The following is a 13510-nucleotide window of genomic DNA, read 5'->3' on the forward strand; positions in this document are numbered from 1 at the left end:
GGTGTCCAGAATGGGACTAAACCTGGGACAATGCGGTTGAAAAGCAAACCTCTTACTACACTACCACACCTGCGCTTATATATACCCATGATCGCAGTTTCAATCATAGGTTTGAGATACAAGTGATATTTAGGGTTGAAATAATCATTCGCGGTCAGCTATCAAATAGTAAATGCGTCAAATTGGCAGACAATAAAACAAATTACTAAGTTTACAATACACATAGTTGTGCAGTGTAAACATTCGCTTCTCATCCACATGGTTTCAGGTTCGATAATACACAAGTAAATTCATATATACATCGTACTTACATATATACGTTAATATATACATATCATAGACATCTTACCACCGTTCACATGTATCCTTACATACAGACAGGCAAAGAGAAACACATATACTCAGTGATAATTAAACCCGTGTTGTGTGTTTGGGCATATATATATATATATATATATATATATATAATATATATATATATATATATATATATATATATATATATATATATTGCAGTTTTCCAGAGGTATGACGCAATCCTTATTCACATATTTACTAACCGTTCCTGTAAAAGTTTTTCTAACATTTCCTGTAAAAATTTAGTGTTAATCCTTGTGGTGTTGGAGTAATTTTGACTCCTATTTTTAACAAAATTGGTGGTTCTTAATGCCGTTTTTATATATTCTAATAATTTTGCCTACACGGTTTGAAGCTTGCGGCCACTAACATTGTTATCTCTCATAAGTAATAATGTTCCTTATATATATACGTATATATATATATATATATATATATATATATATATAATATATATATATATATATATATATATATATATATATATATGTATATATATATATATAGATGTGTGTGTGTGTATGTGTGTATGTTAAATAAGATGAGACAACAAAGCCAGGGCTGAGTGGAATTTATGACCTTTATAAAGAGAAAGGTAGTCTTACAGCTGTTTCTGTGATATTAGGAATATTCCTTCAGCAGAGCACGATATGAGAAAGTAACCTAGAAGGAAATAGTAGAGTTCAATATAAGGAGTTATTTTGGAAAAGGATGGTATATAGGAAGTTTAAAGGGGAATAAGAGAATAAAGATAAAAGTTAAAATATATATGTAGGATGTTACAGTTGCAGTTCCACTATCCAAAGAAAGTGCTAGAATGGGTATAAATGCATTTTGTCCATGGTATGTAGATTCCGATAGGAGTTCATATTTTATTATTACAAATCGATAGTTTATGAATGGATTTGCTCGAAGGAAACTGAAAGAAGCCCGTTGTGTATATATAAATATGTGTGTGTATTCATGGGTTTGTGTGTGAGTGAGTGTGTGTGTGTGTGTGTGTGGTGTGTGTGTGGATGTGTGTGTGTGTGTGTGTGCGCGTGTGTCTGTGCTTCGGTGCCTGTGTTTGTTCTCACCACCGCTTGATAACCAGCGTTACTGTGTTTGCGTCTCCGTAATTTACCAGCTCGGTAAAAGATACCGATAGAATGAGTACCAGGCTTTAAAAAAATGAAGTACTTGGGTCGATTTGCTCAGCTAAAGTACCTTAAGGCGAAGCCCCAACGTGGTTGCTGTCTAATGACTGAGACAAGTAAAAGATACAAGATATAAATATACATATACTCAGACATATATTCATGCACATACGTACGTACATGTATGCAGACATGATCATTTGATTTTCACCCTTATATTTTATTCTTCATTGACTTTGTAGGCAAAGAAAAAGAAACGGGGATAGATACCGCAATATGTGAAAATGGTAGATAGATCAATAGTGAACATGACAGATGCTTTTCCAGACAGGTAGCTAAAGTATATCTTCCATATGTACTTGCATGTATGTTTGTGTCTTTCAGTGAATCATCTGTTTGCACTTGTACCAATATATATAAGTACAAATTATATAAATGTACACACGTATGTTTATATATATATGTATTATATATATATATATATCTACCATTTTCACATATTGCGGTATCTAATAATATTTTATATATATATATATATATATATAATATATATATATATATATTATATATATATATATATGTATGTATATATATATTCATATATATATATGTATATATATATATATATATGTATATATATATATTTATATATATATATATATGTATGTATGTATGTATATATGCATGTATATGCATATATATTTTAAAATTTATATGTATATACGTATATTATATGGTATACCTATATATATATGTGTGTGTGTGTATACATATATAGATGTATGTATGTATATGAGTGTGTGTGCGTGTGTGCGTGTGTGAGTATGTGTGTGTGTGTTTATATAGATAGGCACACAGACGATTTGCTTTTAAATATATCAAGTGGAGGGTGTAGTTGATTATAAATCTTATAAATCTACAGGAAATTTAGATATTAAACCAAATCTGAGAAACTATCTCACTGGTCTAATTGTCGATAATCATCATATATAGAAGATTCTCACATGAACCACAATTATTTATAGCAGACAATCAAGAGACACTTCAATTGAGAGCAATATTCTTCTATATGAAATTGGTTTCCAGGCGAAATAATACAAGGATCGGTGCCAAACATTTGTTTCATTGTTCTACGAACGTAGTGAATGTCTACACATTGCTCATACAAATTGCTACACGCATAGTCTCTCTTTTTTCTTTCCCTCACTAGCTATTTATCTCATTTCTGTCTAACTCCGTCTTTCTTTATGTTTCTCTGTGTCGGTCGCTTTCTCTCTCTCTCTCTCTCACTCTCTTGCTCGTTCGTTTACTCATTGTTTTTGTCTTTTAAACACTACACGTAAATCACATTGCCTTGGTTGTGTTATTTGAGGCTATTGTTCGATTTGTAGTTCCTTTAAATACTATTTGTGCTTTTGTAGATAGTTTTAAGTGTGTCTATGTCTGCGTGTGCATACATACATACATACATATCTATCTCTCTATTTATCTGCCCGGCTGCCTTCCTGCATGTCTATCTGTCTGGCTATGTATATACATACAAACGTTTATGCACTTGTCTTCATATATGCACAGGTATAAGAAGACGCATATACAAATATAATGTAATATAATACAATATATATATATATATTATATATATATATATGTATATATACATATACATGTGTGTATAAATATATACATGTATATATATATATATATATATATATATATAATATATATATTATATATATATATATATATATATATATATATATGTATATCAGTAAAACAATATGTGACAATTATTCAATAGCCAAGATAAAACTCCTCGGATGCCGAAGTAGAAAACCACAACACCATCTCTTCGGTTATCTGGCCGTATAACCGAAGAGATGGTGTTGTGGTTTTCTACTTCGGCGTCCGGAACTCAGAGTTTTATCTTGGCTATTGAATAATTGTCACATATTATTTTACAGATAAATTTCCTCTATTTACATAATATTGAGGTCTCTTTCTTTCTTTCTTTTGTTATCTTACCGTTTTTACCAATATATATATATATATATATATATTATATATATATGTATATCAGTAAAACAATATGTGACAATTATTCAATAGCCAAGATAAAACTCCTCGGATGCCGAAGTAGAAAACCACAACACCATCTCTTCGGTTATCTGGCCGTATAACCGAAGAGATGGTGTTGTGGTTTTCTACTTCGGCGTCCGGAACTCAGAGTTTTATCTTGGCTATTGAATAATTGTCACATATTATTTTACAGATAAATTTCCTCTATTTACATAATATTGAGGTCTCTTTCTTTCTTTCTTTTGTTATCTTACCGTTTTTACCAATATATATATATATATATATATATATATATATATATATATATATATATATATATATATGTACATGTTTATGCTTGTGTCTTTGTGTCTGTCCCCCCACCTTCACTTGACAACCGATGTTGGTGAGCTTACCAAACTAGCTGTTCGGCGAAGGAGTATGATAGAATAAGTACTAGGCTTACAAAGAATAAATTCTTGGGTCATTTTGCTCGACTAAAGAGGTACTCCAGAATGGCCGCAGAAAAAGAATAAAAGAATATGTACATATTCTTGACCCCCAGACAGAAGATAAGCTGGTTTTACTTCATTTTTTTTAATGAATTTTTACTGATATTTGATAAGATGAGATACATCGAAGCTGGTAATATTTTCTTTATATAGATTTTCAATAATTTTTTAATCAAATTCCTTCTTAAATTGAAATGCCTTAGATTTACTTTTGTGTTATTTCCACATCCATCTTTTACATATAAAAATTTGATTTTTATTGATCTCTATTATTTTTTCAACTATATAGATACATATGTGCAGGAGTGGCTGTATGGTAAGTAACTTCGTTACCAACCACAGGGTTCAGTCCCACTGCGTGATACCTTGGGCAAGCGTCTTCTACTATAGCCTCGGGCCCCCCAAAGACTTGTGAGTGGATTTGGTAGACAGAAACTGAAAGTAACCCGTTGTGTGTGTGTGTGTGTGTGTGTGCGCGCGTCTGTGTCTGTGTTTACCTCCACTATTGATTGACAACCGATGATGGTGTGTTACGTCCCCGTAACTTAGCGGTTCGGCAAAAGAGACTGATAGGATATGTACTAGGCTTACAAAGAATAATTCCTGGGGTCAATTTATTCGAGTAAAAAGGCGGTGCTCCAGCAGGGCCACAGTCAAATGGCTGAAACAAATTAAAGAATAAAAGAATATATATATGTAAATTTTTATAAAAGTTTGAGAGCCACTGTGAAGTCTTTGTCTACTAATCAGGTGATCTATAGAGGTAGAAAGCTAGACGTATGTGTGTGTGTGTGCATATATGTGTGTGTGTGTGTGTGTGGTGTGTGTGTGTGTGAGCGCGTCTGTGTCTGTGTTTACCTCCACTATTGATTGACAACCGATGATGGTGTGTTACGTCCCCGTAACTTAGCGGTTCGGCAAAAGAGACTGATAGGATATGTACTAGGCTTACAAAGAATAATTCCTGGGGTCAATTTATTCGAGTAAAAAGGCGGTGCTCCAGCAGGGCCACAGTCAAATGGCTGAAACAAATTAAAGAATAAAAGAATATATATATGTAAATTTTTATAAAAGTTTGAGAGCCACTGTGAAGTCTTTGTCTACTAATCAGGTGATCTATAGAGGTAGAAAGCTAGACGTATGTGTGTGTGTGTGCATATATGTGTGTGTGTGTGTGTGTGTGTGTGTGTGTGTGAGAAAAAGTTGTCAAAATATTGGGAAAAAAATATTTTTATTTCTTCATTATTATTATCGCTTTCGTTCGTTTCTCGAACTTGTATGTATGTAAGTATGTGTCTGTTCTATATTTTTTAACAAAGATATAAGGCTCCATCTTTGAGATTTTGTTAGCACAAACAAATTCACATCTGGAACTTGAGAAAAGTCTTCCATATTTTTACTGTTCCACTCAGAGACTTTACTTGTAATGAACGAATTAGCCGGTCGATTTCTCTTTCTGAAAATCCCAGTTAATCCAGATTCTCATTTAAGCATTTACTAACAAAACCTAGTGCTCCAATTATTATTGGTCTGAATATGAATTCATAGTTTGGATATAGAAGCTGGAGGTTTTGAGGCAGTTGTCCATAAATATCTCTTTCTCTTTGATTTTCAACGAGATATTTATAACTGCAGGGCAGATGACCTCTATGCTGGTACATACATACCTTTGCCCCACTTTCACAAACATCAGTATGTGGCCTGTTATGTTTACATATGACAGAAGTTATGATGTGAATATTCCACCAATATTCTTTGAGTTGGTGTTTATGAATGCATTCCATAACAAAGGGGTATTCTAAGTTTATCTCAGGACAGACTTTTTTGCGTATCGCATTGTAAATTGTTTTACCGACAATATCATGACGCATAAGGAGATAGTACCGTGACATTTTAGGACCGCTGCTAATCACATACGTGATGTCTTCCACAGAAACATGACATATCCTACACATGCGGTTGTATCTTGGGGTTACAAGAGCATCACTGTCTCTCTTGTTGACCAGGTACTTTGTGCCAACCTCTTGTTCCTGGATTGCAAACGCATAGCCTTGAAAATATGATGTGAGGTAGTGGTCTTGTGTCCAAGAGAGGCTGCGCTTCGTGTCAGTTCTACTGTCTTATTCAAGCTTCCGGGCAATATTCCCATGCAAAGTCTTTTTTTTTTGTATGCTGAGTGCTTTCCATCTAGGTCTTCTCTGAGGTAAGAGAGCCCAGCTGTATAGGAGATCATCAGGAAGAGAGTGCTTCTTGAGGAGCTCACTACCAGCTCGTACAATGTTGCTCACTTCACTTTTCAGCACTTCATTTATATAATTACTTTTGCTGTGGTTGTTCAGCAGATGCTACCTGAGTGATACCATACTGTATTCGAAGGCCGTCTGCATTGATCTCAGGTTCCTACCACCTTCATTTCTTCTTAGGCAGAGACTCCCAACATCACTGTTTCTGCGGACGTTCACACTTGTTGTCAGGATTTTGTAGTTTTTGATATCTATGGAGTGGATTTTCTAATAGACCAATCAAGTATCTCAAATGTTGGGAACACCTATGTTGAACTATTGAGAAATCTGCAGTTACTCTATCCATATTACAAGTTCAGGTTTATACCTATAATCATTGGGGCCCTAAGATACGTAACACACTGCCTAAATACCAATCTTGAGAAATTAGGCATCTCAAAAACCAGAAAGGAGAAAGCTAATTCGAAGACTATAGACCCAATCCATCACTGGAACTGTAAAAACCTGTAAAAAGTTCCAGAAGTTTACCATTTAAATATATATGAGCATGTCTAAATAAGCAACTAAATGCATGAGAATACATACGTAAAAAATACAAATCTGCACATACATAAATACATACATACATACATACATACATACATACATACATACATACATACATACATACATACCCTGTTGTTGATGTTGAAATTCAAATGAAGGAGCCTTGAATCTAGATTAGAAACCGGTTCTTTCTCTATTGGCAATAATTCTTGAAATAAACTGAATAATGACATACATATAAATGCATACGTGTGTGTAGGTCGGTGTATTAGTATCAATTTTATCTTTATTTAGTTTTCTGAAATGTACGTTTGGCGTATAGGCTACTCGTTATTTCGTATTCCAGGTGCCTAGAGTTTTTATTTGTAAGTCTACAAATATTTTTGCGAGAAATATCTTTTATAATACTTTATAATGCTTCAATTAAAGATCTTTGTTCGTCCGTTGAACCTTCCACAGAATTATGTGGAGACTATCTTTACACCTAGTATATTGTATGTTTTAATAATATTCAGTGTCATGTACAACGTAATTTGTGAATTTGATTTTCTTTACGTATTTGTACATAGCTGGGTTTGTATCTATCGACTCCATATATACGTAGATATAGAGAGTGTAAATAGATATAAACACATATCTACAAACTCGAAAAGAAATGCGGTATCTCTACATATATATATGTGTGTGTGTCCACACACACATATATATCTAATTGAATGATACCTTACTCAATGTACTCGCTTTTGAGCTGAGCGAAGTCGGATAATCGGACAAAAATACGTTTTAGAGTATACTTCTAATCCACGTAACTAACATTAAGCTGAAGTCTTGTACGCTAACATTTTTCAGAAATAAATAACAGAAAGATTGATGAGGTGTATATAGGCATTTTAATATTTTTGATGGTACTGACCCAGAACTGAAGCTTTCAGACGAATAAAAGAATATACATACACATACTCTTTACTCTTTTACTTGTTTCAGTCATTTGACTGCGGCCATGCTGGAGCACCGCCTTTAGTCGAGCAAATCGACCCCGGGGACTTATTCTTTGTAAGCTCAGTACTTATTCTATCGGTCTCTTTTGCCGAACCGCTAATGTCGGGGACGTAAACACACCAGCATCGGTTGTGAAGCAATGCTAGGGGGACAAACACAGACACACAAACATATACACACACACTTATATATATATACATATATACGACAGGCTTCTTTCTCCATTCCGTTAAAATTAGCATGGTATATTCATACGCTATTATCTATTTGGGGCTTTTACTGATTCAAGTTTCGCCGTTCCCTTAGGTATGTATATGTATATATGTGCGCGCGCGGTGTGTGTGTGTGTGTGTGTGTGTGTGGTGTGCGTGTGTGTGGTGTGTGCGTGTGTATGTATGTATATATATATATATACATACACATATAGTTATTATTATATATACATACATATATGCATTTATACGTATATAAAATCATATATATCTATATATGTACACACACACATATATGTGTATATATAAATATATATATATGTATGTATGTATATGTATGCATGTATGTATGAATATATGTGTACATATATATGTTTGCTATTATTGTGCATGTATTGTTATACTTAAAATTTGAAGTGTTATACAAAAGAATTAGAACATATTAAAATTGTGTATGTTGTATATAATAATAATAATAATAATAATAATAATAATAATAATAATAATAATAATAATAATATTAATAAACTAACTAAGCAAATATAAAGATCTTGAAATAGAAATTAGCAAATGTGGAACCTGAAGACTAAAACAATAGCTGTTGTCATAGGTGCCCTAGAATGATAGCAAAAGAGGCTGATTGCTACCTAGCTCAGATACCAGGAAACCCTTAAATGGCAGAAATTCAAAAGATAGTGTTCATGGGAGCTCTTCATATCCTATGTAAAATACTTTGTATGTAATCTCAAGTTTTAAAACAAACATAATGTTCTTATGGTTTCTTAGACATTCTATAGAAATACACTATGTACAAAACCAAATATATGGCACTCTAGGCATAACACCAACATGAACTTCCAGCTTGTTGTCTCTTGGGGTCTCTGGGTGAGACTTGGAGCCAACTTGTACAAATGTAAAGCAAAAGTCCAACATAGAATAATAATAATAATAATAATAATAATAGTAGTAGTAGTAGTAGTAGTAGTAGTAGTAGTAGTAGTAGTAGTAGTAGTAGTAGTAATAATAAACGATATACATTTACGATATGAAACAAAGTTATATATTACTTGGGGTTAAACAGGAATACGTTACTTGTAAACAGTTTTTGTAGACCCATTGAAGTGATACATCTCTCTCTAGAATCGATAAGAAGCTATTTATAAATTTAGAAAAAAAATATGTTATGGAAGCAGCAATAACAGTAGCTATTATTATATTCAAAATATAAAAAAGCAAAGAAAAAGCAACTCATTTAGAGCAATATTAATAATTACTGTTGTTTTTGTGAACGATGACGATAATGATGATGATGATGATGATTATGATGATGATGATGATGATGATGATGTTGAGGAAGATGATGACGATGATGGTGATGATGATAGCGGTGACGGTCATGGCAGTGATGGCGACTGTTATATAACATCCCACCATTGTTATCTATGTGAAATTCAATGAACGGATGAGGCCGTGTAAAACTAAAGCATTATTTTTGTATTTCAGTTGACTTCAATATAATGGACAGTATTCGAGTGGCCTACAATAAAAAGGAACAAAAATAAATATATAAATAAACAAGGAAATAAATAGATTAAAAAAGTGGTAGGGTGTCTGAGTACAGAATCAACCTTCCATTTTTAAATATTGTTAGATCAATTGAAAGACCGTTATACTTGAAAAATGTGTGTATATATATATTTATATATAAAGTCAATAGAGATTATCGATCAATTACTATTGATCATATATTTGTATATATAAGATATTATATTCATACTTATACATATATATATATGCATATATAAGTATGAATATGTTTATACACACAAACACACACACACACACACACATACATATATATATATATACATACACACACATATATACGTATGTATGCGTGTGCTTTTGTGTGTGTTCACACACACACACATACTCATTATTTCACCCACAATTATGAGCGTGTTTATGTTTATATGTATATATATAATATATATGAGAGACAGCGGGGTGGGGAGAGAGAAATGAAACATAGTGAAGTAAAAGAGTGATAGAATTATCTATATATTTCATGTGCCAGCGCAGACTAATTGTGTATGTGTGTACATGTGTACGATCTGATGCACATTTGTGTGTGTGTGTGTGTGTGTGTATGTGTGTACCTTATTGTCCATCGTCAAAGCCATTTCCAATGATGATATACGCTGTTATTGCAGAGATGGTTATTGAAAACTTCATTGATTGACAAAGATGAGATTTTTGCCTCGTTTCCTATCCCATATAATTTTGAGCTTCAGTCTACCTGGTTTGGGCTCTTCAGTTTTCAATAGTTTATTATCTACGCACATTAAAGTAAATTAATAAAGACTTACATTTTAGGAGTAGAGTAACCTGAAGAGTTTGTCATACGTTGATTGATGAAAATATTATAAAACATCAGAGTATAAAAGAGTCACCAAATATCCGCAGTGCCCTAGATTATGATCTCTTTCTATCTTCTTGTAGCTAACAAAGTTTTTTTGTAGTTGCATATAAATCAATATAAAACTAGTTTTTTTTTTAATATAACAATGGCTATATGTATACAAAAAGTTATTTTCCCAACATGATAAGAGCGAAACAAATAATAAAAATAGGGGAGAGAGAGAGAGAGAGACAGAGAGAGAGAGAGAGAATGGGAGAGAGAGAGAAAAGGAGAGACAGAAAGAGACATAGATAGACAGACATAAACGAACACAAACAAATACGGGTAAAGATATTTAGATACTTAATATATTCAATGATTGTTGGACAGACAGATCGATTAATAGATAGATGAATACATAAATAGATAGACAAATAACTAGATAAGTATATAAAGAGATAGACGAAAAGCTTGGTAGCTAACTCGATTGACAAACAGATAGACAAACCGATACTTAGGTAGATACTTAGGTAAATAGGTATATATATATATATATATATATATATATATATATATATAATATATATATATATATATATATACATATATATATATAGATAGATAGATAGATAGATAGATAGATAGATAGATAGATAGATAGATAGATAGATAGATAGATAGATAGATAAACAACGAAAGATCATAGTACATATGCCATGGCAGTAATATAAGTAAAGTTATTATAATTCATATACTTGAATGTATCATAAGTTCAATGTGTCATAAGCGATAAAAACGCGAAGTCTAAAACTAATCAGATATTCAGCTATTTTCTTAATTAAAATACTGATATTTATTACCGCTTTATTTGTTATAACCAACGAAATAAATTAGTCTATTACCTAATTTCTTTCATCGTTCTGCCTTCTTTGGCATAGAATTGGACTTAAAGATATTCAAGTAGACGCGAGATATATGTATATCTTTGCAAGAACTACTTAGTTATATCCAATGAAGCGTTTTAGCTATAATGAGCTTCGTAATCAATTCCATCAAATCATTTTACTATCACACACACACACACGCCCACACATACACATATACAAACACACATACACACACAACACACACACAAATAAGAAATATAACATTCTTCTAATTTATTAACTGAATCATCTAAAGCATGAAAAAGACAAAAATAAATTATTATTCTCCAGTTGATAAACATTGCGTTAAGTAGCAACAATCGTGGTTCATTAATTATGTTTTCTTTGTATAAACTAATTGGCTTATTACTTCCGGTCATTTAGTTTTGCTTTAGTAAGTTGGTTAAATAATTTTTCATTACTTTAATTACCGCCAATGTTTGAATGTTTTTTCCGAATTACTAAATTCATTGTGTCCCTTTTAGCAATTCTAACGATTATAGGGTTACAAACACGATATGTTCAGGCCAATAATCGGCGAAGAAAAAGAAGATTTAGTGTATCACGTCAGCAATATATATCCCTGCTATATTTATTTCTTCACTTCAACTGCCAAGAAGAGTGGCACTAAGCAATTACTTGCATATGTGATCCCAGAAAATGACTGCTCGCCAATATTGTTATGAACTTTCATTTTTATTATCTGTTTATTCTAAGCAAAGACTGCTTGATGTTGAACTTTAGTTGCCCAAGTTTCACTGAGAGATTCCGAGACACACTTTTGGATAATTAACAAAAATGAGTTACTGGGAAATAATTCAAGTTGACTACTGGCATTTTAATTATGCAAATTACAGCTGGCTCAGAAACTTCAAACTTCGCTTCTCTGTGTGAAAATGTCTGTCGATTTATCAAGTAGGCTCAAATTTTAAAAAAGCCTGGTCTGACGAAATCCAATGAAAGCGAAACATCTATAACTATCACTATGACTAATACCATGTACATTAATTTTGCAAAATCCTTTCTTAATATCTTGAAATTATCATACCTTTCTCTCAGAGAAGCTAACAATAGGTTCTAGTTCTTTTGTTTTGTTTTTTCTTTAGTAAACAGTGTGTTTAATTGAAGTATAATATTGTGCATATGTTAATAAGTACATCGCCCTTTACCCGATTTATTAGAACAAAATTCATTCTTTAGCTACATAAGCTGACAAAAGGGGAAATAAAGCCTTTGGTGCAAATTTTGTTTATCATCAGCTCAACACTGACTCATCAGACATATACAATGGTATATCATTCAGACTATCCATTCTGTTTCTTCGTGTGCACTAATGAATGCATCAGTTTTAAAACTTTGGGTTCTGGCTTCAGGAAGATTATCCTCCGCTTTCTAGTTACCTCTCTCCCTGGATCATTTTAACTCCTCTTCTCTGTATATGTACACAATGGTTGAGTGCATCATATGCAAGTTTCTTACAGCTAGAGTTGCCAAATTACGTTCAAGTAAATGCGCTGATATACACATTGGGAAATGCCATAACATTTTCAAGCCTAATGACTGCGACGGAAAGACTGAAAGATTTGTGCAGTGGTAGGATGACAAGCTTACTGAAAATGACGTGAGATTTATGGATTTACAGTATTGAAATCTGAACATCCTAGTCGAATGAATGACTTACCCTTCCCAAGTGCAAATACAGCTAGCTGTTCTTCCAGTTTGATGTGTCTGTATCAGTTAAATGGCTGGCGGAACACAGGATTAGGTCGATATTAAAAATGAACCATGACATTAATTCAAGTAATTAGTAATTTAAATTTTAGAGAAATCTCAATAGTATTGATTCACCAAGTTGAATAGTTGATTTTCAATGAGCATAGACTTTAAATTAGAAGACGCTAAATGTCAAAATGAACATTTGGATATTATCAACTTCGTGATGAATGTTATTGCTGGCTTATTCGAAATCAATCTAGATCATATACAACACTGGAATAGTAGTATTCAGGAGAGTTGTATTTCCAATGAATTTTTTTATGGAAATTATGTATAAAAAAATTATATAATTACAACGCCATTTCCGATCCGTACAGCACCAACATGAAAATAGAATGTGAAACTAT

The 13510-nt window shown here is 32.5% G+C and overlaps 1 protein-coding gene across 9 annotated transcripts in view; it reads left to right on the forward strand.

Moving 5' to 3' along the window:
* The window catches only part of LOC115225832 (5-hydroxytryptamine receptor 4-like), a 384417-nt gene that overhangs the window by 96257 nt on the left and 274650 nt on the right, over window positions 1–13510 (forward strand). The window contains exon 2 of one of the 9 annotated variants that reach the window (XM_036499240.1): window positions 1736–1824. The exons of the other annotated variants lie outside the window; for them this stretch is intronic. The gene's annotated coding sequence lies outside the window, so the exon portion shown is untranslated. The remainder of the gene's footprint in view (window positions 1–1735; window positions 1825–13510) is intronic. 9 annotated transcript variants of the gene reach the window in all.

The sequence above is a fragment of the Octopus sinensis genome, linkage group LG2 (assembly GCF_006345805.1).
Source record: "Octopus sinensis linkage group LG2, ASM634580v1, whole genome shotgun sequence".
In the NCBI taxonomy this organism is placed as follows: domain Eukaryota; kingdom Metazoa; phylum Mollusca; class Cephalopoda; order Octopoda; family Octopodidae; genus Octopus; species Octopus sinensis.